Source organism: Macaca nemestrina, chromosome 13, assembly GCF_043159975.1.
Source record: "Macaca nemestrina isolate mMacNem1 chromosome 13, mMacNem.hap1, whole genome shotgun sequence".
In the NCBI taxonomy this organism is placed as follows: domain Eukaryota; kingdom Metazoa; phylum Chordata; class Mammalia; order Primates; family Cercopithecidae; genus Macaca; species Macaca nemestrina.
The window spans coordinates 29,844,773-29,869,753 of record NC_092137.1 but is presented as its reverse complement, the minus strand read 5'-3'; the positions used below and the strand labels follow the sequence as shown (position 1 = coordinate 29,869,753).

General features: G+C 43.7%; 1 protein-coding gene and 1 long non-coding RNA gene across 2 annotated transcripts in view; one reads left to right on the top strand and one right to left on the bottom strand.

Moving 5' to 3' along the window:
* Positions 1-24,981, top strand: part of LOC105479716 (ALK receptor tyrosine kinase) — a 750,786-nt gene that overhangs the window by 79,998 nt on the left and 645,807 nt on the right. The window lies entirely within an intron of this gene.
* Positions 1,102-11,243, bottom strand: LOC105479714 (uncharacterized). The gene is made up of 3 exons (XR_986043.3): positions 11,105-11,243; positions 1,944-2,038; positions 1,102-1,215 (listed from the first exon to the last, which is right to left on the bottom strand). It is a non-coding gene; the product is annotated as an uncharacterized lncRNA (long non-coding RNA).

The window sequence follows — 24,981 nt, the reverse complement described above, 5'->3', positions numbered from 1 at the left end:
AAGACCCATCCTGTGCAGGGTGGAGGAGGACAGGATAAGAAAGAACATTCCCGCCAGGCGCGGTGGCTAACACCTGTAATCCCAGCTACTCGGGAGGCTGAGGCAGGAGAATCGCTTGAATCCAGGAGGTGAAGGTTGCAGCGAGCCGAGATTATGCCACTGCACTCCAGCCTGGGTGACAGAGTGAGACTCTGTCTCAGGAAAAAAAAAAAAAAAGTAAAGAAAGAAAGAACATTCTTGGCAGAGGGAACAGTAAACGCCAAAGCCAGGAGGTGGGGAGGGGTGTGGCAAATCTGAGTGAAAGATGAACCCCAAGTGAAGAGAGAAGAGAAGGGAGGGAGAGGTATGGGAGGCTGGGGAGCCCAGCAAGGGCTGACCCTGCAAAGTCTCCTGGGCCATCTGAGTGACGTTAGATTTTATTGCAAGTGCAACAGAAAGTCTTTGATGAGGTTTGGGTTGGCAGATGGCATGATCTGAATTACGCGTTAAGAAGACTGCATGGAGAGGTGTGGGTAGGGAGAGCAGAGGTGGGAGGCAGGAAGGAGGCTGGTTGAGAGGCTGCCGTAGAAGTCCAGGTGAGCAATGAAGGTGGCAGAACTGGGTGGTAGAAGTGGGAAGAGCAAGGTGTGGGGGGCCTGGGATCTTGTCTGGAGGTGGCATCAACAGACTTGCTGAGAGACTGGATGTCCAGTCTATCCAGGTGAGAGAAGGTGAAGAACTAAGGATGCAAAACCTGGATTTTGGTTTGAGTAATTGGAAAAATCAAGGTGTCATTTACTAAAATGGGGAAGACCGGTGTGTGGAGAGAAACACGGGGTTAGGCTTTGGGCATGTTGGATTTGAGATATCTATGAAATATCCAAATGGCAAGATCAAACAGGCTGTGCAGAAGTTGGAGGGTGGAGAGATAAAGTAAAAGTTGTCAACCATATTGATGATGTTTAAAGCCTAAATCAATAAGGCTGCTTTCTATTCCCATATAATAATAATAACAGCAACTGCTGGTTTATGAGTTTTCTCTGTCTTATTATTTGGTTATAGCTGTTATCTTAGTTTGGGCTACTATAACAAAATACCATAGACTATGTACCCTAAAGAGCCGCATCTATTTCTCACAGTCCTGGATACTGAGAAGTCCAAAACCAAGGTGTTGCTGATCTGGTGTCCACCGGTGATGGCTGCTTCCTGCTTAGCAGATGGGTCTTCTGGTTGTATCTTCACATGGCAGAGAGCAGAGAGAGTGAGACAGAGAGAGAGAGAGAGAGCGCTGAGAGAGAGAGAGAGAGAGAGAGAGAGAGAGAGCAAGAGAGAGCAAGCTCCAGTCTCTTCATCCCTTTCTAAGGGCACTAATCCCATTCATGAGGGCTCCACCCTGATGACCTAATCACCTCCCAAAGGTCCCACTTCCAAATACCATCACATTGGGGATTTAGGCTTCAGCATATAAATTTTGGGGGGACACAACCATTCGGTCAATAGGAGTTGTCAGAAATACCCATTAGATTGTGTACCATCAGGAGTAGTTGTAACTGAGTGACCTAGGAGAGGGGGAATAAATGTGGAGGAAGGTTCCAGAACTGTTGGAATCCTCTGCTGGGCAGGCTGCTCATCCAATTCCAACTGCTACAGCTGGTATTGAGAGATCTGTCTATGGCACGGAAGGGCCTTTCCCCACACCTCTGAAAGTATCGTCAGCAACTGTCATCCTTGTAGGTCGGGCTGGTGTGGCCCATCTTGGTAGGTAATGGTAGGTGGGGCTGCTAGTTTGGTTTTTTGAGTCTGAAGGAGTTGAAGAGGGCCACACAGATTTCATTGCAGACTCTCAGCCTCTGCACTTACACCTCCCATTGTCTGCTATCTGATTGTCACCTACGGGGAAGGCTGCCATGCCATGAAAATGTAAGAAGTTGCAAGCTTTTTTAGTCCCTCACCACCTTACCTACCTTGGCATAGCCTCGTCCAAGGAAACAAACTCTGTGCCACAGGTCATTGGACAAACGCTACATGGGGGCTTCGTTTCTTATTCCTGTGCTGGCATCTACGGGAACGGAAGAGAAAAATCGATGAGTTTTTGTTCTGTTCTCTATCTTCCCCTCAGGCAGACATGGCCAGAACAGAGTAATAATATGAAGAAACTTCTCTTTGGCCGCACATAAGAAAATACAGGTTCTCTCTGTCATTCTACTACTTACCGCTGCTGACCTGTTTTTGGCCAGTCCCTTGAACATTCCGCATCTTGGCTGGTCCATCTGTAAAGAAGTAGCAGTCTATGCTTGCTCTGCCCTCTCCCAGAGCTGTCTTAAGCAGCAAAGGAGACCATAGGTGTGAAGGTGCTTTGGTAACTACAGAGCCGTAGAAATGGGGATTTGTTTGCATGTATTCAGCCAGGCTCCTGTTCTCATGGAAGTGTGTCTGGTGAGGAAGATGAATAAGGCAGGCTGCTTGGTCTCGACAGCGGTCCTTAAAGTGTGGTTCCCAGACCAGCAGCAGCAATACCTGGGAGCTGGACAGAAACACAGACGTCCAGGCCCCATCCTAGACTTACTGAGCCCAAAAGCCCTCCAGGAGTATCTGATTCCCACCTAAGCTTGAGAACCACTGGTCTAGGCATTCAGGAAAGCACTTCCTGAGAAAATGACTTGAATAAAACCTGAGAAATAGTCAGCACTTAGCCAGACCGAGAGGAAGGGAATGTGGGATTCAGAACACCATCCCAGGGGCCGGGCGCGGTGGCTCACGCCTGTAATCCCAGCACTTTGGGAGGCCAAGACGGGCGGATCACGAGGTCAGGAGATCAAGACCATCCTGGCTAACACGGTGAAACCCCTTCTCTACTAAAAATACAAAAAACTAGCCGGGCGAGGTGGCGGGCGCCTGTAGTCCCAGCTACTCAGGAGGCTGAGGCAGGAGAATGGCGGGAACCCGGGAGGCGGAGCTTGCAGTGAGCCGAGATCGCGCCACTGCACTCCAGCCTGGGGCACAGAGCAAGACTCCGTCTCAAAAAACAAACAAACAAACAGAACACCATCCCAGAGAAAGGTCTTGGTGCAAGAGACGGCTTCATCCTTTTGAGAAACTGAAATGAGTCCAGTGTGGTAGGAGCCAAGGAAGAGCAAGTGTAGAAGCCAATGAAAGGAAGCAGCCAGGTGTGAGGGGCCTTGTAAACCAGGGAAAAGGTTTTGCAGTTTATGCTCAGGTCAATTGAAAGCCATTAAGGGGTCTGGAGCAGAGAAGGGCCTTTTCTTTCAATAACACGCTATCGTAATTTTAAAACATTTCCTTACAATCCAATAAAGGCAGTTAATTGTCTTAATTAGAGCTTACACTCTAATTCGGGAGAAGGCACAATGCAACTATTGGGGCAGTCTTTGAATATATATATAAATACAAATTATGTGTTTGGCACTGTGCTAGGCACTATGAAGGAGGCGGAAAGTCACGCAGCTCCTTCTTTCAGGGGACTGAGAAGCTGGGTGAGAGGACAAGACAAAGACACACCAACACGGGTGAAGGGTGCCAGGCATCTCCACATTAAGTCCCCCCGGGGGGGTGGGGCTGGCTATGGCAGTGACTCAGAGTGTGGGTAGTTGAAGAAGTGCTGGGGCAGCCAGACCAGGCTTCCCAGAGGAAGAAAGGGCTTGGAAGAAAGCACAGAGGCAGAGACGAGCAAGGGATTTCTCTGTATTCCTGGGGAACAGTTCCCTTGGAAAGTACTACAAAATACACTGGGAGGCACAGCTGAGACCAGATGGTACAACCAAGTCTAGGGAGAGGAAACCCCCTCGAGCCTGGCTGTGTAGACCCCAGACTATCTTGACCCCAAATGAAGCTATCCGTGGGGTTGTGGCCAAGGGCGCTTCTGGGAGGCCTCATGCAAGGGATTGAGGCCTTTTTCTGCAGTGGTCGATGAGAATTCCCTGTTCAGTCTCTTTCTCAGGCTCTGGGGCATCCCTGAGAGTTACTGGCTTTGCCCTTGTTTTTAAACCTTTTTATAGAAGTATAATAATCATAGAAAAAAATACATAAACTTTAAGTGCACGGCACAAAGAATTTTTTTCAAATGAACACACCTATGTTCCCCCCATGATGATCAAGAAACAGGACATTCCCAGCGCCCAGAAGTGCCCCTGCCTCCGCCATTCCTCTGCTGGTGCTGCCCTCCCTGCAGGGGACCAGTCCCGACTTCTAACTTGCTGCTTTTTGTCTTCTCTGGGCTCTTTGGTTTCTAGCTTCCCCACGTGATGTTTGTGAGCTATGTCCACAGTGTTGCCTGTAGTTGCAATGCTGTGTGATATTCCATCGGGGAGGTGTATACTCTACCATTGATTTGTCTTGTTCTACTGTCAATGGGCATTTTGGTAGTTTCCAGTTTGGGGCTATCATTTTGTTGCATTTTAAACTTTGACCTGGGTCTTCCTTTTCAGTTTGCTCAGATTCCCCTTATTGTCACTGATCTCCTCTCCTCTAAAACTGTTCTACTCTGTTGTATGTGTGTTTGGCAATGGAAACAAATAAAAAAGGAATACTAAATAAAAAATTAGCACCACAAGATTGGAGGGATGAGGGCGGAGGGCACCACCGGAGAGCCACCTCTCCCTTCCCTCCTCCCCTCCCCTCTCCTCTCCCCTTCTCCCCTGGCTTCCTCCCCACACCTCTTCTTCCTCAGAGGACCTAAGCTAAGGGACACCACTGCAACCAGGTGCTGACAGCCAGGTACCAGCAAAACTGGCCAAGTTAGATTGCCCTCCAGAGCCTGTGAAGGGCAGGAAATGTATCTTGTTTATTCTTATAAATGGCTTTGTGTGTGGACACTTGGTAAATGTTTCTTGAATGAATGAGTTTCTGATATAATAAAGTGTCTATGTTGCCTTCGAATCTGTGATGTGCCATGTAGGCCCTGAGAATACAGTGGAGTGTGACATCCTTCCTTGAGGATGTTCTGAAACACATTTGGCCGAGCACTTAGGCCGACATCAGGCCCCGTCTCAGCACGCTCCGCCTGCTGCCTCCTGTGATTCTGCCACAGCTCTGTGGTAGTCCCTCTTCTTACCCCATGCACAGGTGGGGAAGTTGAGGCACAGCTGCCTGAGTGGTGTCCCGGGTTCAGACCGTTAGTGAGGGGACATTCAAAGCCAGTGGGCTTAAATTCATGCTCTAACTGCCACTGTGACACTTGACTACTGTCAAGTGAGCATAGCTAACTGGAAGGGACACTAGACAGTGGGCAGCCCCAGAGCAGCTGGTGAGGAAGCCCAGCTTTTCTGAGGAGGCGGGGCCTGAGTAGGGCCGTCAGGAAGGCGATGCTTAGACAGGTGGGAAGAGCAGGTGGGTCCTGTGAGATGGGAGGCAGCTCGAGGACCCTGCTGGTGTGCATGGGGATGTGTAAGTCAGAAGGTCAGGGATGCTGCCAAGGGCAGGTGAGACTGTGGGGAGGGGAGAGACAACTCCAGGCTGTCCTGGGGACACAAACCCTAGGAGTTCATTGTGGCCAATCAGTCCACCTAGAGCCGCCCGCATCAATATTTCACATTCTAGAATCTGCAGCTTCGCTGCTGTTGGGGTCCCTGGTGGCTGTATCTCTGCAGTCCTGACTTGTGCATTTTATGTGAGTTCAACTTTCCTCCCCAGCCAGTCTCCTAAGTCAGCTTCTGCCAACAGTCCCCGGGATATGTAGTCGAGACCTTCACCTAGCCTTCAGAGCTACATAGCCCCCACCTTGCCCTCCTGGCACCCATTCCAGAATGTAGCCACAGGAAGCTCAGAGTTGAAACTTGCTGGAAGCCTCTTCCTTTCCACAAACCAGAGAGCCTTCCCCTCACTTTCTATCCTGGGTAACCCTCGACAACACACAGATCCATTAACATTTATTAAGGTTTTACAGGCTAGGTATTAAAACACTATGTGAAAAGCCCTGCAGGCTAGCAGAAACACTTTAGAATTCTCTACTCATCCAGCAGTTTGATAATTACCTTGAAGGTGGGGTGGTTAGAAAGCCCATATCTGCATACACATGTTCATTTCCTTCCTTCCTTTGAGTCTAGTTCAGTGGTTCTCAAACTTGCTAGTTAAAAAAAAAAGCCTTCCTGAGCAAGGTGGTCAGCATGAAACATGCAGGCTGCATGTTCTGGGGAATTTAAGGGATTTTCAAGGATAGTTTTGAATCTATGAAATTCAAAATATAGATTTTTGCCTTTTGCACTGACATCAGAATTGAAGTCTCCCTGTACTGCTTAGGTGGTTGGGAGGGAAAGCCTCCCGACTTCCTCCACCCAGAGGCACTAAGGCCTACTCACACCCGCTGCCCCGGATCCCCCAGGGACCCTGGCAGCTGCGTATGGAGCCTCACCAGCAGCCAAGAGAGCACTTTTTGGAGACTTGGAAATCCCTGCCACTTATGGGGCGATTTAAGTCCAGTTGGCTCCTGAGCTGAGCCTGTTTTTTGGAGCCAGAAGTTTGTCTCGCCACTAGACAATGAGCGTATCAAAGCCAAGATTGCTTCCCATCTCTGCTTCTCCTTCTTACCCCTCTCACCACCCTCATCCTCCTCTCCTTCCTCCTTTGCTTCATCTTCCCCCTCCTTCTTGTCCTCTTCCTACCCTCTCCTATTTCTCTTCTCCTTTCTCTCTCCTTCTACCCCTTTCCCTGCCAATGTTGCTGTCATTGATCACAGTGCCTGGCATGGAACACCATTCTATAAAGTTTATAAACGGATGAATGAATGAAGGCCATTCTTTGGCTTCAGAGGAAAATCCACCTTTTTTTTTTCCTTTCTTTTTTCAATCTAGGGCTCTTGGAACTAGATTGTCATGTTCACCTTTCTGTCTTTTTCATTATTCCCTGAAAGCACAAACTCAATTTAGGCTTTAGTGAAAAATGAAGAGCATTAGACCAACCTTTTAAAATTGCTTGGTCAGTACTTCCTGCTCGCCTGTACTTCACAACGCTGTCATCACTGGGTAATTATAACATTAAGTATATACCTGATCAGCAAGTTGCTTTTAATTAAAATCCCCTGTTGGTTTCTAGGCATCTCATAGCTCCTGGGATGTTTGGTCAACTCTTTGGGCCTCAGGCAGTTTCAGCTCCAGCAGGGATAGGAGCCCAGGTCCAGAGGTCCCAGGTTAACACATACCTACCACCACCCCATTCCCTGGCTTTCCCGATGGTAGTTTTGCCAACTGTGTGGTGAGCAGCTTATTATGGTCACCTCTAGAAGAAGGGGCTGCCTATTCATAGGTGAGAATACCGAGGTATCGTGGAGGAAAGGGAGGAGCCCCTGGGAACACGGCTTCTCTTGGCAATCCCTAAACCACATCCAACCCACAGTGAGATTCCTCCCTGCGTTTTTGCTGGTGGAGACCACCTGGACCTCCTCTCATGTTTCTGGGAAGGGGTGATGGCAACTGTGGCAGGGCTGTTTTTTACTTTACAAGCTCCCTTTTACGTGTGTTTACAAATTCTACAGCTCAGCAAGATTCTAGTTCTGGAGTCAGACAGATCTGCTTGCAGGTGCTGGGCCAAATAACTTGACTGTTCTGAGCTTTGTTTTCTCTGCTGTAAAATGGGAATAATAATAGAACCTATCTCAGAATTCTTTTGAGTGTCAAAAGATATATGTAAAAGGCTTCACATAGATCCTGGCACGTGGTAAACACTCAATAAGTGTGGCTAATATGATAATAGTAGTGCTACTTAGCAGTTGTCCAGTAAGGAAGTTGCCAGACTTTTGACAACCTCTGGAGGAGGATGGTATCCCTTTCTTGCAGTGTCGAAAATCTTTCAATGCCCAGGGGAGGAGGTGGACTTTGGTACAGCACCGACCAGAGTCTCTGCCACCAAGTAGACTCCTCTACCTTACAAAAGTTATAAGCAAAACCTCATTGAGAGAATTCATTCACTGAACAAATGTTTACATGCTTGCTACGTGCCAGGCTGGAGACAAGGATCACCCTAGACAAGGTCTTATTCTCATAGAGCTCATATTCCTGAGAAGAAGACAGACAATAAGTGTGTAAATAATTGGACAAGGCAATTTTACGTAGTGATGAGTATTGTGAAGAAAATAAAACAGGGTATTAGGACAGTAGGAAATTTGGGGAGGGGTGCTGTTGAATTCCAGTGGTTAATAAAGGAGCCAGTCAGCGTGAACTGGCTGTGTGGTAAGGTGGGGGGCAAGTGCCAAGGGCCAAATCCTAGAACCAGATCCTAGAACCAGCATGGTATGTTCAAGAAATAGGAGTCCAGGGTAACTGGCCTGGGAGAGGTCAGTTCCAGGTGAGATCAGAGAGATTGGCAGGGCCAGATTATGAGAGCCTGCTGATCACAGGACATCACATTCCCAAGCCCAAAACCAGATTTCTTTTTTTATAACCATGGGCCAAATGTATGGGCCACACTATAGCACTTATGATATAGACCAGACCACTGGAGAAGGCTTCCTTCACGAGGCAGGATTTAGTATGAACCTTGGATGGGAAATAAAGTTGTGCATTGTGCTACAGAGAACCCTGGCATGAACTAGAGCACAGACACTTTTTAAGAGTGCTATGGAGAGTCACAGTTCCCAGAATCTGTCTTGGAGCACCAAAGCCAGGAGGTGGTCCTCAACCAAAGGTGTCTGGAAGTCTTCCAAAAGTTTGGGGAAATGGTAAGCTAGATTTCATTCTCCAAGGTTAAAAAATGTGGCCGGGCACAGTGGCTCATGCCTGTAATCTCAGCACTTTGGGAGGCCAAGGTGGGTGGATCACCTGAGGTCAGGAGTTTGAAACCAGCCTGGCCAACATGGTGAAACCGCTTCTTTACTAAAAATACAAAATTGGCCGGGCGTGGTGGCACATGCCCGTAATCCCAGCTACTTGGGAGGCTGAGGCAGGATAATCACTTGAACCTGGGAGGTGGAGGTTGCAGTGAGCTGAGACAGCATCGTTGTACTCTAGCATGGGCGACAAGAGCGAAACTCTCTCAAAAAAAACAAACAAAATGTCATTAAAGGTTGAGGAAGCAAAGGCACCTGTCTCACCTTTTGTAATCCAGCATATCCCAAGCTTACTTGACCGTGAAACCTTATTTATTTTCAGAGTTCCTATTAACATCCCCCAGAATTAAAGTGCCAGGGAACATCCTTTGGGAATCACTGTTGAAGAAGCAGCCAGGGTTTGCGTGAGCCTGAGGGATCAGTAGCATCTGTGATTCAGCACTTATGCCTGTGACGGTTCATGCTGATGATCCCCTCCAGTGACTCAAATCATTGAGTGTCAACTGCGCCTATGTTAGCCCTGATCCACTTGCTTTATTTTCACTTTGCTAGCAGGACAAGGGAGTGCCTGGAGACAGGAAGTGAGTAGACTCACATCCATAACCCCCTGGGACTGGGCTGAGACTGGGTTGCTTATGAAAATGCTCTTGGGCCTTAGACTACAGCCCTGGAACCCCCAGTGATGAGCTTCTCAAAGAGTTGAGGTCCACAGCCTGTGAGGTGCGTTTCTGTAGGATGGGCAGTGTGTGTACTCTGTGTGTGTATGTGTGTGTGTGTGTGTGTGTGTGTGTATGCAGGGGGTTATCAGGGTGCAGGTGATTGCATTCTCGGCGCATCTTTGCTCCTAGCCACATCAAACACACACTTTTAAACTTTTGGCTCTAATTTCCCTGCTGATGACAGTGAACCTTAGTCTGTCAATCACTTGGATGGATCTGGGTTGGTTTTTGGCTCATGAATCTTAGAAATGGAAGTGACTGTAGTGAGAAATCATCCAGTCTCCAGTCTCCTCCCCTAAGAACCAGGACAATGGTTCTAACCTTCAGAGGACTGTGAACTCCTTGGGGAATCTTATAACAGCTATGGACCTAACCCCAGAGAAAAAGCACAGATGGAGATTCAAGTAACATTTCACCTACTATATCAGAGGTTTGCAGGCCTTTTTATGTCCTTGGTACCCCTTATGTATGATATGGTTAATAACTGTTCCTTGAATACCTATTTAAATCCTGTTGTTCATTGTCTCACTTTGCTCTTAGGGTAAGGTAAAATATTCTCTAAAATGGCACACGGGGTGCATGATCTGCGTCTGCTCCCCACTGGCTCCCAGGGGCACTGCTCAGTCTCTCTGTCCCCATCTGCTGCTGGTCTAGCCACGCTACAGCACCTCTGAGAGTTCTTGCCCTTACCTGCCCCTGCTTTCCACAGGGCCTATGCATACGTTGTTTTCTCTCCTTAAAATGTCTTTTTTCCTTTGTTGCCCAGACAACTCCTTCTTATCCTTCAGATAGCAGTTCAGGGGTTACTTCCTCAAGGAAATTTCCTTCACCTCCTTTTTCAGGTCTCATACAACAGATCATCCATTCTATGTCCTTTACCAAGTCCTATATGTCAGATTATCCATCCTGTATTCTCATAACACTGTAGATGTTTCTTTCAAAAGCGTATGTCACAGTTGAAATTTACCTCAAATTTACCTCTATTTTTGAGATTAATTAAGGCCTGGCTTCCCCCACTAGACAGCAAGTTTCATGAGGGCAGGTGCTGGATCTTTGGTGCCTAATAATATGCTCAGCACACAGTAGGTGCTCAGTAGTAACTTCGTATAGGGTGAGAGGATGACCATTGATTATGAATGCTCCCTATATATCAAAGCAACCCATTCCATGGTCCCAGAGGTTTTGTTCTGGTACCTTCTGATACCTTCTGGTACCTTCTTCCTCTTTCCCTCTTTTCTTCCAGCAGTTGCATAGGTACCCTCACAACCTAAGTAGAGAATGTGACACACAGGCATACCATACACACACACCACACCCACAACTCTTGGAGGAAATTTTATGTGTATATGTGTGCCCGGTATGTGGGAGTAGGTAGAAAGTAGGGCAAAATTTCACTACCAATAATTCTGATTCATAGTTGAAATTGACTCTGTGTGGTGGTGGGGCACCAAGACCCCTTCTAGCTGATGAGTCTTTTCCCCTCATCCCCATTGACATTCCCCTCCTCTCCACGAACACAACCTAATATTGGTATTACTCAAGTCTCACGCCCCAATATTTTTCTCACCCAATCACCCTCACACTGCCCCTGCTGTTTGGTCTAGACTTCATACAGTGGGGAGAACCTTACCTCACAAGGATGAGAAGCGGTGGCATTCCCTGTTCTCATTTCCTCTGTCCTTTATGCTAGAGCATTTGTTCCAACCTCTACTTCCTCTCAGTATCCTGCCACACAAACATCCGAGAAAGATGGGAAGCCTGTAGTTTCCCACCTGCAACTCATTTCCCCACCTGCAAGAGAGGAATGTTGGTGGAGCCAGGTACTAAAAGAGATGTTTGCACAGCCCCACATGTTTGTGGGAGCTCAGCACACACCACAGTTGTTAGGTCAACACAGTCCAATGTAGGCACATGGTAAAGCTGCTCTGATAGAAATGAGCCCTGCCTGCTCAGTCCTTTCTTACTCTCCTTCTTCTCCATGTGGTCCATGCTGTGGGTCCTGGAGGTAATCAGCTGCCACCTTACTGAGAAATGTCCAGAGTCTTCATTGCCCCTTAACCACAACTAACCTGGGAACTTGAGTGTTTATCCTTAAAGTGGTAACTGTGTGGGGTAGTGGGTGAGAAAGTTCATTGTCAAATGGGAAGAAGAACAGACATGTGGGATGTAGCTGTGTATCCTGGTAAAGCATGAGAATGATGGTCAGTACAGCCTGAGAACATCCCCATATTCAGATTCTTCATCCAGTTCTTGCTTTTTCTGAAGTGTGATGGTGGGGCTCTTCTTGAGTTCCTTCCAATATATCCCTTGCTACTTGAAGTCACTCGAACAAATGTCTGTTCGTTGCAACCACGAGAATCTAGCTAGAACCTCTCCTAGGGTCTCTCATAGATATAATATATAGTTTTTCTTTTTTAGGATGGTCATAGATATATCTGCCATATTTAACCTATCACACTACAGACTTCTTAAGGCAGGTTCTCATTCAAAGTCAACTTTCTAGCTTCTGATGAAAATTGGTTTGAATAAAGAGAAGGAGGGAATGAAGGAGGGGGCAGGATAGAGAAAAAGGGGGAGGGAGAGAAGGAAGGAGAGGAAGAAGGCAGATAAGAGGACTGAAGAGGGGGATGGAGGGAGGAAAGGAGAAGGGAACGTTAGTTTTCAGGAGGGACCTGCATAGCCTACACGTCATTACACTGTGTACCATGACTGGGGTAAGAGTGGGGGATGAGGTAGGTCAAAGGCATAAGGGTGAAGGAACAGTTATTGGCTAAGTTTTCCATGAAGAAGGGTAAGATAAGGCCTTGATTCAGAACAGAGTTTTGTTTTTGGATAAACTAGTTTTGATGGGTATTTTTGGAAGATGAAGAAATGGAAGTTTATTTCATTATCAATTCTGCCTGTTTCAATGTGGCAAACAGATTTCTTCACTCCCCTTTGTGTTTCAGACAGCACTAAGGCTGTTGTTCATTGCAGCTCCCCAGGAGTTACGGAGCACTGCCCCCAGCAGAGGCTGCCTGCTATTACCCAGAAGGCCAATAGAGGGCTCCCAAGAACACTGAGCAAAATTTGATGGAAGACACCAAGATGTTCAACTGTAATGGCAGTAGCGGCTCTTACCCTTCTCTAACATACAAACTGATAAGACTGTATTCATATGGCAAAGGTGCAAATGGAAGAGCACCTGCCATGAATGCAACAGAAGCAGTTGCTGCATTAAGGAAGCTTGGATTAGATTAGCTTTAAGTTTCTTTCTGAACATAAGCCAGTGTCTTGACCAGAAGTATCTCTTCTGGAATTAGCTGATGATAGAGCTTTATAAAACATTTGCTTGTTGGATATGTTAAAGCCTTGATTCTGTTCACTATGTTATCTTGGAAAAAATTGCTTAATATCTCTAGGCATTATTTTGTCTATTTTTTTTAAATGATGGGGATAATATTAGGGTAGTGGGAGTTTGGCTTTTTAAGACCTTTTAAGGTACAATCTTCTGTTACTACAACTGATAGAAACCATATTCAGAAAAATCTGGTCAAACATAACTAATTCAAAGGGAAGAGAGTTAATCCTATCCCCTAACACAGGGCTAACAAAATGATTCTTAGAGTAATACTTAGAGTAATACTTGGAGCAGTGACTGCAGTGTGTGATGGCCAATGAGTTAAGACAGTATAGTGAGGGTGAAAAGATAACAGTAACTGTATCTAGAAGACTTAGATTGAAATCTTGATTTTATTTAATAGCAAATCACTTCACTGAGTCTCAGTTTTTTTAATCTGTAAAATTGGGATAATCCAAATTGCCTTGTCTACTCCAAAGTGTGAAGATCAGATAAGACAATGCAATCGAAGTGTTTTGCATACTACAATGTGCCATGCAAATGTTCAGCTATTATTTAATAGATGCAATAACTTAATGTTTCACATTTTAGTGACATAGTATGTGTGAATGTCTTGAATTCTTTCTTTCCTGAATTTAAGATCTCATATAGCCATATTGCAGCCATAGTTTTTCTTTGTAATCTTTCAACAGAAAACACATCTGAAAAGAGATATAGAAAGATTTCTGAGATGTAGAAGGAAAGGAACTAGATTCATAGATTTTAAAACAGAAAGGAATTCAAGAGACTAAGCAAAACGAGGTGATTTATAGATAATATTGAGAATATATTTGAATTAGTAACTATGGCTAGATTATTTGAAGTAGGAACTAAGCTTTGTCTTTATCCATTTATTCTTTCATTTCAGTTGCTTGAAGTTCTAGGAATACAAATTTTGGAACTGTGGAAAGAACTAGAGTCTCGCAGTGGGATTGTCTATCTCTTTATCTCTCCAAGCATTTGTAGACATGTACCTATTTGCCAGATACCACGTTAAATGCAGGAGGCAATACAAAGATGTACAAGATATTGCCCCTCCCCTCAAGGCACACTGAATATTCTGCCTGTCACATAGTAAGTGACTTAAAAGAAAGAGATAGATTTCTGGGTTTGTTTTTGTTTGTTTTAGGATACATGAGACATATATGTCAAGGAGGCAGTGTAACATTGCAGTTAAGAATAAAAGCTATAGATTTAGACAGGTTTGGAGTATAATCTCAGATTTGCTAAGTAGATTAGCTTTATCTTGAGCAAATAATTTGGCTTCTCTAAACTTGAGTTTCCTCCTCTATGAATTGTGTTAATGCTGCCTACCTTGGAGCATGACTGTAAGGATTAAATGAGCTGATGTGTGTAAAGTGCTCAGCACTATGAGTAGTGTGTAGTAAACTCACAATTATTATTATATCATTATCATTATTACAGAGCGACACAACACCAAGTCATAATATATCTCACAGAAGAGACACCAAGAGCCACAGAAATCCTGAGAAGGGAGCACTCAGCAAAGGCTTTGTGGGGAATGACCCTGGACCATTTAAGGATAAGAGAATTTTCTATTGGCAGAGATAAAGAAAAGGTCATTCCAGAGAACGCAGAGGAAGGGACACAAACAAAGGAGGGAAGCAAGAGAGAATGTGTCAAGGGCTGGGAATGTCGAGACAACCATTTTGCCATGAACAAAAAGCTTATGTTGTGATCTACTTAATGTATTCATCCTGACTCTGAAATTTCCATAAAGATACCTTGCCATGTCTCCCTGTGTAGAAAATTGCCACAATTATCCTAATGCTTTGCTGGTCTGAATTGGAAGGTAGTTTTGTGAAATCTTGAAGATGATGAGATTTGTTTCCCGGAATTCTCAGCCACTCATTCTTCTACCAGTTTTCTATCTCACTGGGTCCTCCCCTCTGCCATTCATCCAGGATCTCTAGTTACTTAAAAAAACTCATTCATTTTTCTTATATAAATAATATTTGTTTATTGAAGAGAAATTAGAACATGCAAGAAAATCTATCTCCTGTGACCCCCATGGAATTTGACCCAGCCATCTCCTCAAAAACACATTCTTAGAAAAGAAACAGATACACTAATTTGCACTAAGGTGGAAATGGTTTTCAATGGGACCAATTTAAGAGCCCTTTGCAGACTACCAGACCTAGAACTTCAGAATATATAAATAATTATCAGTGTAATTTTAGGCATCAGAAAGCATATAGGGAAGTCATTTTGGGTGGTAAAATTGATGCCAGTATCTACTTAAAACATAAAAGTATATTACACATAAGCTGTTGGGTTATGCCTTTTAAATAACTTTTAAACATTTTTATTTAAAAATAATTCATATACCATGAAAAACACTTATCTTTTGTGTCCAGTAGGATGAGTTTTGACAACTGTATGCACCTGCGTAACCCTCTTCCCTACTGAGATATATAATATTTCTATCATCACAGAAAGATCCCTCATGCCCCTTCCCAGTAATCTCCTCTATAGAGGCAAACACTGTTATTCATTTCACCCACAGGTTCCTTTTGTCTGTTCTAGAACTTCATATATGTGAAATGGCACAGTATGTAATTTTGCGTGTCTGGCTTCTTTCACTTATCATAATATCTGAAAGATTCATATACATTGTTGACTCGATCAGTGCTTTGTTCCTTTTTATTTATAGTATTCTATTGTATGGTTATTCCATTACTTGTTTGTGCATTCTCCTGTTGATGGACATCTGGATTATTTCCAATTTGTAGCTATTATGAATAGAGTTGCTATAAACATTTTTATACAAATATTATATCTTTCTATCATTAGTTTTTAACAATTTGATTATGATGTGCCCTGGTAGAACTGTCTTTGTATTTATCATGCGTGGATTTCATTGAGCTTCTTAGATCTGTAGATTTGTATTTTTCATCAAATTTGGGGAAAATAATCAACATTATTTTCAAAAATATTTTTTCTGACCCAACTTTTTGTCTCACTTTTATTTAGGCCAATTACATATATGTTACACTGCTTAATATTTTCCCATAGATCACTGTGGCTCTGCTCCTTTTTTTCCTTTTTAACATTTTTCTACTCTTTAAGTTTTGATAGTTCCCACGACTGCTCTTCAAGTTCACTAATCTTTTCTTTTGCAGTGTCCTCTGTTGTTAAGCCCATCCAGTGAACTTTCCATTTTAGAAACTATATTTCTCTGTTCTAGAATTGCAGATGGATTCTTTTAAAAAATTTTTTGCTTACCATTTCTCCATTGTAATTGTTTCTTTCTTTATTAAATTCATATTTTTCCCTTAAATATATGAACAAGTTTCGATACCTATTTTAAAGTCATTTAAATGAATGCTAATCAATTCTTCTCTATCATTTCTGATTTGTTTCTATTGACTGGCTTTTCTTCTGGAAATGAGTCACATTTTCTTCTTTGCCTATCTGGTAATTTTTTATTGTATTCTAGACATTATTGGTGTTACATTATTGACTGCCTGGGTTTTATTGTCTTCCTTAATAAATAGTTGAATTTTGTTCTGGCAGGCAATTTATTTGTGAATCAATTTAGTCCTTTTGAAGCTTGCTTTTAAGCTTTTAAAGAGATGATCTAAAGTAGTCTTTAACCTACGGCTAGTTTAGGTCTACTCATAAGCATGGACTTTCTTGGACTTCTGTGAATTTATTGAGGATTCTCCACAGTCTTGTGCCATCTCCAGTAGATTGGGGAACAATATCTTGCAGTTTTGGGAGCAATTGTCTTCGGGAATTTTTCTTTCTCTAGTAGATATTATTTTCTTGGCTCTGTGAAGTCTTTTACTGCACATGTGCAGCACAGTATTCAGCCAAAGACTCAAGGGAATGCCTATGCCTATTTGTAGATCTCTCTGTTTGCACAGCTCCCTTCTTTCTGGTACCATATCCTACAAATTCCAGGCACCTCAGTAGCTCCAAATCCCAATATCTCTCCCCTGACCTCAGCAAGACCATGTTTTGGCCTTCTCTTGTGATGTCACTCTCCAACAAGTGCCTCCAGATAGAAAACTAGGTCAATTCCATGGCTCACCTTATCTGTTTCCCTACAGAAAATTATCTGCATAATTCTAGATAGGCTAAGTTATACTGTGAAACATACAACTCTCAGAATCTTGATGATTTAAAGCAACAGAGGACTACTTCCAGTTCATAATACCTCTCTATCAAAAGTTGAGGGGGATGTCTCCATTCACAGTGGGATTAGGGATTACGGTCCTTTACTGCCTGCCGTCCGGTGTTTGAAAACAGTTATTTGATGAATTTCTTTTTTAGTTTCAAAAATGTTTGCACTAGGAGACATAGCTCTGTGCCAGTTATTTTAATCTTGACCAAAGTGAAAGAACACATAAAGTAATGCTGTCAGTTCATTTTGCATATGGAGGAACTGTAGCATTGACCATGGATTACCTAAGAGCTCCATATTAAGCTGGAGTAAGAGCAACATTTTTCAGCTCGTGATTTCTCCAGTCAACCGTACAATCTCTAGTAGAAAGTAAATAGATTATAGAGCTAAATTGATATTCATGAAAACCAAAGCATATTTCACAAGGAGGTAACAGATTAGGGTTCTAAGCTCTGATTTACTGCAGTAGCCATTAGTGAAGTTCTTCCTTATTCTGGCCTAAGGTGATATTACACTTACTTATAGTTGGCAGGGCACTCTCTTCTAATTGGCTGGGGCCACAAAATTAGCTCTGGCCAGGGAGTTGTGAGCAGAAGTGGTATATGTCAATTCTGAGTGAACACTTACTGCTGAAATACACATTCCAATCTCTATTTTTTTCATGGTAACTAGCAATGTTCAAAATGGTGACTTGCTCAGCCTGCGTCTCTGAGTGACTAAGGTGAGCAGAGAGCCCCTCTCTACTTTCAATGACCAGGTAGTATGAGCAAGAAGTAATTCTCTATTATGTCCAACCACTGCAATTTTTGAGGGTTGTATATTTTCATAATATAATTTAGCCTATCCTGAGTGATGCAGATAACTTTGATAAAATTTGCTATTTTGATTGTCTTAGGTTGGTTCCCCAGAAGCAGAGCCTGAAATCAGAATTAGTATACCAGGGACTTATTAAAAGAAGTGCTCCCTGGGCACACTGCTAAGGGAGTGCAGGAAGTGGGATGGGGAAGGGAAGAAGCTAAGTTATGGAATGATCTCAGGCAAAACCCCCTCATTTGTCATGCGGCAGCATAATCTGTAGGGGAGCTATGAAATGGAAGTCATGCCTCAGTGATGTCTCAACTCAGGGCAAGTGAGTTGGACTGTATTAGTCCATTTTCACACTGCCGATAAAGACATACCCAAGACTGGGTAATTTGTAAAGAAAAAGAGGTTTAATGGACTCACAGTTCCACATGGCTGGGGAGGCCTCACAGTAATGGTGGAAGGTAAGGCTTGTCTTACATGGAGGCAGACGAGAGAATGCGAGCCAAGCAAAGGGGGTTTCCCTCTATGAAACCATCAGATCTTGTGAGACCTACTCATTACCACGAGAACAATATGGGGAATACCACCCACATGATTTAATTATCTCCCATCGGGTCCCTCCCATAACACATGGGAATTATGTGAGCTACCATTCAAGATGAGATTTGAGTGGGGTCGCAGGCAAACCATATCATGGACTTTCTTATATCCACATACAGTCTGGGTTGGGGAGGGGAGAGTGGTGCATGGGGAATCTGAAGAAGGAGATACACGAACATCTAGATGAAGCACCAGCATGGTATACTACTGTGATCACAGGGGAGAAAGAAAACACTCCGTACCTTCATTTTCAGTTCTGTACAATGGGAAGACACATCATTTCTTGTCTCTTGTAAGTAAGAATGGCATGGAAGAAATGCACAGCAATGTTATTTGAGGATAGAAATGCTGCTGGTTGCAGTACTCTCAGATGGAAATGCCTTTCCCCCATGTCATTATGTCTTAACTGTCAATGTGTCTCTGTAGTATGGCCACTGAATTTTTACCCCAAAACTTTTACATTCTCTTCTACTTTCTCAGCCTCTAAATCAGCTTAGAGGAAAAAAAAAAAAAAAAAAAAAGAGCATCAAAATTTGCCTTCAACTCTTGCTATTTATTATTTGCTAGCTGCTAGCAGGGTACTCAGACCTTTTGCTGCACAAAAATACATGGGTCAAAATTGCTTGTTTCTTTGTCACCACTTGATTTACCCACTCACGAGCCCAGCCTGAGTGACTGCTGCCTTTTTATTTGGCTTAGATTGCAAGGCTTTGCTGAGCTTGTCTAATGAGGCAGTTTTCTTTACCATGAGCTCTGAATGAGTTACACTGCCTTTGTGCTCTTTTGAAAGGTAAAGCAAATGGAATTTTGCCTGCCATGATTTGAAGTGAAGGTGTGTGATTCTTTTGCTGCAATTGATGGTACCATTAGTGCTGAAGGCAGATCAGGAAACTCTGGTCTTTCTGTGTCTTGGTGTGACTAACGTGGGAAGACTTCTCAGGTCGCTGCAATGAAGTGGTTCGGGACCAACTGCCAATTAGGGGAGTAGAGAATCATACCCCTCATTTTCTTTTCCTCCTCTTTTTGTGATCTCCCCTCTCTATCCTCACACCCTTTTTGCTTGTTGCCCTTTCTGGACAAAGTATTTCCTATTGCAATCTCAGTTTTTCATCTTGATTTTTAAGCTGATAAAATGTCTATTATATTGGCATTATAGCTGATATCTAAGCAAGCTTCACTAAAAACTTTAAAAAATCTTTACTGTTCACTCCCACCCTACTTACTTTCCACATACTGACATTTTCCTAATTGTTTAGAGTTGGTACTTCCCCTAGAATTTTCTGCCTCCAGCTCTGTCAACCCATGTACCAAAATAACGTGTCAAATCAGTTGAGAAAATTGATGAGACTGGCTACTTGGCATTGTGTCAAGCCCACAAAACCTGGCTAACTCAGCTGAATTTTTCACTTTTTTTCTAATTGGGTGAGTACCATGTATACAATAAACATATTGTGTAATTAGAGCTCTCAGGCAGAAAGAAGCATTCTCACATTTTCCCCAAACATCATTGGCTGAGAAGTCAGCAGTTTTGACCTTACCAGATGTGTGGCCTTGCTGGTCATATTAATTTAACTAACATTTTAGAGTCTCATACTCCTGGCTTGTGTCTCAGGATGAGTTTAATAATATTTTATATACTTTTGCAGTCTACAAAGTGCTTTTGTATACCCTATTTTGTCTGCCCAACCATGCGTCCTATTCATTTTGCAGGATTAAACTGTACTTCCTGGTTTGAGATAATGAGGGCTGGGTTGGGCTGAGGAGTGCAGTTGATATTGGTAATGTCAAAGTCTATAAGAGATCTCGAGTAATCATGTAATTAAGCTTGCAAGGACAATGGCATCAAAACTGTCTAGAACTGAAGGTGGTGAGATGTGTTTGTGATTTTTCAAGAAAGGAGATGCTGCATGCTTGAGATGCTTTCAAGGAGATACAGGGTAGACCTGGGCTCCAGTCCTGAATCTACCACCTGTGAACTGTGTCACCTTAGGTAATTCTACGTCTGTGAGCCTTAGTTTCCTCATTTGTAAAATGGGAGCTAAAATGCCTGGAACATGCAATATTGTGAATATGAAATGAAACAATGCCTGTGAAGCATGTGCCCAGTGCCTGGCACCTGGTAAGTGCTCCATAAAAGGCAATGATTATTCTGGGCACTGAAGGATTCTTGCTATTGGATTTCTTCCTAACGTTTGCTTCCATCTTTTTTAGAAAGCTCAGGATATGGAAAATAAATGAATGCTTCAACCCAACTAGTGAAAATTCACGTTGTAGAGCATGAGAGATGATCATGTCCAAAGATGGACCTGAAAACAGGCAGGTTTCCTTTTTTGTTCAGTGTCTTACAGGTTCAGGGCCAAGCCTGGAGGCTGCTGCATTATTGATGTGGACTTGCTCCTCACACAGGTGCCGTAAGGGGTAGTGGAGGAAAATAGAGACACAGGGATGCAGAGCAGAGATGCCTTTTCATCGTTCTTTCAGTCTAATACCTGGAGAGAGTCCAACAGAGGAGAGGAGAAGAGGGGCCTGATACTCACTTTCCTTCAGGGCATGAGGGCTCTATGTGGCTGGAATCTGGAGGTCTTGTCCCCTAACAGCCCTGTCTGTTTTCTGCAGTGTGACTCCACTTCCCTACCTCAAGTGCTCTCTGGGTTGTGCACCCACCCACGCTGGGCTCTCTTTCTTTCCATGCCCCTGCCTCTGTTGAAAGTCCTCTCCCTACTTCTCTTTGCCCTGTCAATCCCTACACATACTTTAGAGCCCAGCTCAACTGCCACCTTCTTAGGAAGCAAGCTTCTCCTGACTTCCTGACTGCATCCAGTTTCTTTACACGCTCTCATGGTGAAGTGAAAATTGAACATTTATTTCTATTCTTACTTGATTCATGTCCACTAGACTTTGAGACTCATAAAGATGGCCACTGCCTCACTCAGAGCCTGGCACATGGTAGGTGTTCCCGAAGTGTTTGTAGGCTGGATGGATAAATGGGTGTATGGGTGAGTATTCAGAAGCAGGTACAGTGGTCTGTGGTTTGCCCAATGTGCTGAAGAAGCAAGTGCTTTAGCTTCCCTATTGCCTCAAAGTAGCTGTGTTCAGAAACTTTAGATCTCTGGGCAAAATACCCACATACATAGTGAGAAGAGGCATGACAGAAATGTAGGGCGTTCGTGTAACCCTAGTGTGCACACGCACTCACTCATGTGCACCCTACATATCCCTCTTCCCCCAAAGATAACAAATTTTGGGCTTCTTGGTTATTGTGTGTTGGTTTACCCCTTTGAAAGATCTACCCCTTCCTCTTCACTTCACCTCAGTTCCCTAGTTCTGACCATCAGGCTCTGCCTCTACTTCTCTGCTCATGAGACTTCGTTCCGGGGACCTATGTGATGGGACCCCACACCCAGCTTTTGGAAATTGCCACCTGCTTGCTCCATATATCTGCTTTCTGGGTTCTCCATCCTCTGCTTTCTTGGTTCTCCACCCTCTGCTTTCTTCTCATTAGTCCAAAGTCATGTGGAATTGGTGTCTGGACATCCTGAATTTCAACCCAGTTTCTCCATGATGTTGAGATGCCCTATATTACTGTTTCTTGTTTGTACATTTCTACAAGATGACAATGCATACAGGGACCCTCATCTCCCAGTGTCATGGTGAAGACTCACCCATGCTCAAGATTCCTTTCCTGTTGCTAGAGGTTCTTCATAAATCGTATTCAGTATACTGAGCTCTTTGAATGATAAGACCATACCCAGTTAGAGAACATTGTGAAATTCCTACTTTTCTGACATTTTCAGAATTAAGCATGCAGTGAAAATGGTTCGCCTATTCAGGAGATATTGGCCATTAACCCAGACAGATGCTCACAAATAATGTCTTGCACTCACTGTATAATAATGAGTGCTATTAAATATGAATGACCTCATTTGTCCTCCTGGCATGTGTGTCCCATAGAGAGTGACACATATGTATATCGTCATTTAGCATCTGGAGAAACTATAGCCTAGACAGGTTAAGTGATTTCTATCAACTCCCAAGGCTAACTATTAGGTGTTGGACCTTGAGAAGGCATTGCATTGGCCAGACATGAGTTGTAAAAGTTGTAAATTATAGTGATGATAGAATAAGAAGCCAAAATATATACACTGATGTGGGTCAACAGAGTTGGAGCTAGGTCAGGAAGGGACACAGCACACACAGTAGAAACAGAAGAGGAGCTGATCAGGAACTAAGAATTTAGCCTATAGAGGAGTCATTGTCCCTCGGGGCATAAAGAGAGAAGCTCTAAAACATGCTTCTCAAAGTGTAATATATATCCAGAACTCCTAGGAATCTAATGAAAACCCAGATTCTGATTCAGGAGGTCAGAGATAAGTCTTGGAACTCTACATTTCTTCTTCTTCTTCTTTTTTGTTTCTTTAGAGTCAGCGTCTTACTCTGTTGCCCAGGCTAGAGTGCAGTGGCACAATCATGGCTCACTGCAGCCTTGTATTCCTGGGCTCAAGTGATCCTCCCACCTCAGCCTCCCAAGTAACTGGGACTATAGGCACATGCCACCATGCCTGGCTAAGTTATTTTTGTTTTGTTTTGTTTTTGTTTTTTTAACTTTTTTAGAGACAGGGTCTTGCTGTGTTTTCCAGGCTGGTCTTCAACTCCTGACCTCAAGCAATCCTCCTCCCTCAGCCTCCCGAGTCACTGGGATTACAGGTATGAGCTACCGTGCGCAATGGACTCTGCATTTCTAACAAGTTTTCACGTGATGCTGGTGCTATTGGCACTGGATCGCTGTGAATAGCAAGGGTCTTAGGAGCCCTGGATGGGATTAAAGAAGACCTTGTATCAGTAGGGCTCCCCTTGCCTAAAGTCTCTTTTGAAAACCCCTTATCTACTTCCTCAGTAGGGTCTTCCTACATTCTAGGGCTGGAAAGGTGATGGTGGTCAATGGGGAATACTAGGCTATGCCCAGGTCCTAGAAATTGACCTAGATTTCTCCTAGATTTTTCTCCTAGGTTACGTTAGCAACAACCCTACTTTTTGAAGATTGGAAATACTTTTTCCCCTGCAATGATTAATTCAATTGGAAGGGAAAAGAACTCTTTGCCATTGGTATCTTTGTGAAGGACAAAGCATGTATTTGTTCACAGAGTTGAAATAAATAATTGAAAACAAGTTTCCCTGAAAGTATTTACAGCCAAGAGCCTCGCTAAAACATCCACTACACAAACGCTCTGTCTTCAGCAAGCCAGAGCCAAGTCAACGTTAAACTTCTCGGCAGCCAGTGGCTCCATGCCACTTCATTTTGCCAAGGGAGTGATGAAGGATGCCCAGATTGGAGAACAAAACCTTGCAGAGACACAGCAAATTATGGCATCAACTTAATGGAAATCTCAAATGTTCACCCAGAGGCTGACAGCTTCTGTGCTCCCATCAGCCCATAGGGTTTGCTGTGTAGCTACTTAAAAGAGAAATCAAAGTCCAGTACGGAGAGAGCTTCACAGGTTAGGGCCATGCAGGCTGAGAAATAGATACATACATCCATAGCTTGGGGCACTGTGCTTCATAGAATCAGAGACAGTCTTGCACTGGTGACCTTGGATTCTTCTAACAGCAGAACTCAATAGTATTAGGATAAGTTCCCTGTTCACTGAGAATTAATCTGATGAATAATTTACCTCCCTTCTTAGGTGAAAATGTTCTTAGTAGTGGATCCACCTCATTCATGCAAATGCAGACCTATAGTCCAATTCTAAATAATTGGTCCTCTGAACATCTCACGTGATAAGCCTAAAGTATACACAGACTTGCTTGGTAATAGTTTTAGGCACCATGCAGTAGGACCAAGAGTAATGGAAGTCTCATTCTCTGCTCTTACAAACAACCACTTGGAGACTACATCCCATCCAACTCCCCAGCCTTGAAAGAGACACTGCAGTCTACAAACTCAGGTCTAGAAGGCACAAAGAATATGGTTAAACTGCATCAGTTTAACCATCTTCATCCTTCATTCTATGTCTCCTTGCAAAGCCAGTAGTCATCTTGGGCTGTGGAATCAGTTTCTTAGTAGGAGTAGCAAATCACCTTACATAGGGTTTGAGCCTACCAAGTAATACCCTGACCCTGCCTTTGCCAACAAAGCTCACTAAACAGATTGGACTAAGTAGGAGAAATACTAATCAGAAAGCAGCATCTCTAATATGTAAAATCTGCAAAGAGTTCATCATTTGGTAACGGCTCAGAAGCAGAGAAGACCTGTGCATTTAGAGGACATCACATCATAACAGTGAGCCACAGGAAGCGAGTGTTGTTGGAAATGTCTGACCTCTTTGAAGGTCAATTGGGTTTTGCATTAGACAGTGGGCCACAAATGAGGGATCTTGAGTAAATTCCTTAGTCTCTCTGGAGCTTGATTTGTCATCTATAAAATAATCTTAAAGGCCTTCACTTCCAGCTCTGATATTCTAATTTTTCTGGGCTTGGAAAGCCATGCTCCCAGAGCTGCCTCTGATCTGTGGGCTGTTCTGAGACTATTGCTTGATGTCTTTAAGCCTCTCTTTTCCCTCTAGCAATAGTTACTCCG